This window comes from Oratosquilla oratoria, chromosome 19 (genome assembly GCF_046742065.1).
Source record: "Oratosquilla oratoria isolate Oo_2021 chromosome 19, ASM4674206v1, whole genome shotgun sequence".
Lineage (NCBI taxonomy): Eukaryota > Metazoa > Arthropoda > Malacostraca > Stomatopoda > Squillidae > Oratosquilla > Oratosquilla oratoria.
Genome location: NC_134795.1, coordinates 58,109,430 through 58,111,929, shown reverse-complemented (window position 1 = coordinate 58,111,929; position 2,500 = coordinate 58,109,430). Strand labels below are relative to the sequence as shown.

At 29.4% G+C, this 2,500-nt stretch overlaps 1 protein-coding gene across 3 annotated transcripts in view; it reads left to right on the top strand.

Annotated features, from left to right (window-relative positions):
- LOC143035928 (uncharacterized) overlaps window positions 1-2,500 on the top strand; it is a 231,556-nt gene that overhangs the window by 183,660 nt on the left and 45,396 nt on the right. The gene's annotated exons all lie outside the window — the stretch shown is intronic.

Genomic DNA, 2,500 nt, shown 5'->3' with positions numbered 1-2,500 from the left:
AAAAATGGAGTCAAATAATAATCCGGACTGCTTTTGTTTTTAAAAATAGAGATCAATAGTAATATAGAGACAAAAATGGAGTCAACTAATAACAAACCTCGTATATATGGATTCTAGTTAAGATTTTTTTCTCCAGATGGTCCGATCTAGTTTTGTTTTTAGAAATAGAGATCGACCGTAGATAGTTTCGGTTAGATTAGATTAGTCTCGAACGGGAACTGTCAGTATTTAGAAACTTTTTAGTTTTGTATAGAACCTGGCAGCATTTCTAGATTATTCTATTTAGATTTATTTTTAGATTTTTTGTAAAAACTAGCCTAAGTGTTTTTAATCTTTATTTTTTTTATAGACAGAATAGATGACAAAAACTAGGTTACGTTAACAGAAATATAGATATTACCAACAGAGGGGCAAGATTTTTTCTTATATATATATATATATATATATATATATATATATAATATATATATATATACATATATACATATATACATATATGTATATATATATATATACATACAGCATATATGCATATATATATATATACATATATATATATATATATATATATATATATGTATGTATATTTGAGGAAGGTGGAAAATAAAAAGACACAGGCATATACCCGTGTCTTCTTTTTCCACCTTCCTCAAATGTATCACAATGTCTCAACAATATATATATATATATATATATATATATATATATATATATATATATATATATATATATATATATATATATATATATATATATATATATATATTTGGTATGGAGTTGATGCACTTCGTTAGAGAAGTGACCGAAATTCTTCGTAACCCAACGATAAATCAAATTCCTTTATTAATGGTGCAACAAACGTTTCATCATCATCATCGATTTCTCATCGATCACATCGTAGATGCCAGTTAGTAGATCCTTGGTCATCGATCACAAAAAAGAAAAATAACTCAGAATAATTCGGCGATAAGCCAAGAAATCTATCAATATATTCATTTGGGAGCATCCAGATGACGTTTGTTTGTCATCAGCATAAATGATTAATGGAAACTTAAATGATTTTGATTATCAAAAAAGTAAACAAATAAAACAACAATGTCTACATTATCGTTTTTTTCTATTTATACATTTTTTATATATCTTAAATAAGGAAGGGAAAGATTGTCCTATAGATTTATAACACAATCTATAGTGTCTATATAAAAAGAAATAGATGTATATTTACTCATGGTGAATGTTTTTTAGGGACTCGCACATATGAGGGATTGAGAATTGGAAATCAGAAAATGATAAATGTTATTGAATAACTTCGTAGTTCATTTCATCGATTAGCGATTTCTTGCTAAGTTTTACAACCGAACCTGATGCACAGTTCACCAGAAGAATTTACAAATATATATTCTGTATTTGTTGAATAATTTCTATTTACAAAAAATATATATAGATAAGGTGAATGAATAAATAGATAGATTGATTAATTAGAAATAAATAAATTAATAGATAAATAAATAAACAAATAAATAGATAATTTGATAAGTAAATAGATAAATTGATTAATTAGAAATAAATAAATAAATAGATTTATAGATATATAAATAGATATATGGATAGATGAATTAATAATAAATCTTATTACTCAACTAGGAGGCATATCTGTAGACAAAATTCACCCCCATTATCCGAATACCAAATATTCGAACATTCCTTATCCGAGCCTTGGTTTGTTATAATTTATTTTTACATTATCCAATAGAGCACTGCAGTGGTTGTGTGGAGATTTAGGGAGAGAGGGAAGGAGGGAGGGGATGATTCTACCTCGCGTATCCGAACACTCCCCCTCATATCCGAACAAACAATGGGTCAATTAGTTCAGACTTGGACGTTATAGGTCAGGTTTATTTGTCCTTAATAGTTAGAAAACAAATCCCTCAACATAAATTCCATCTTTATTTCTAAATATGTGATATCAGCCTCTTCAGCGCTGAGCTATGTTGTATAGATTTTTATAGAAACTATTCTTGTTCTTAGCGTGACTGAGCTGTCAGGCGTTTGGGACAAAAACTAGTCTGTGCGTGAGTCCTTTGAAAAGGTTAATCAATTAAACTGTAAAGGTTCGCCGGTTAAGTGATAGCTGGGCTTTTGAAGAGTTAAGCGAGAGTACTCCTAACCGTTGAACACTTATTAATTGCTCCAGACTAATTTAAACCGTCGGTTTTTAGCCAGAATAGTATAACCCATACATCAAAGGCTCTTAAGAGTTAGTTCACGTGACCAGTAGCAGTGTGTCTGCCAAAAAAAAAAAAAAAAAAAAAAAAAAAAAGACATGGAACCGTTGCTACGCACACTTGTCTGGGGCAACCCAGACGTAGGTACCATTGATGACATTTCCGAAAATGATGACACTTATTGTCATATATTTTTCTTATTCATGCCTACCACCTATGCCTACAAGAGCATGTTCTCTCGGCATACTGAGTTTCACAGCATTACTCAAAAATGA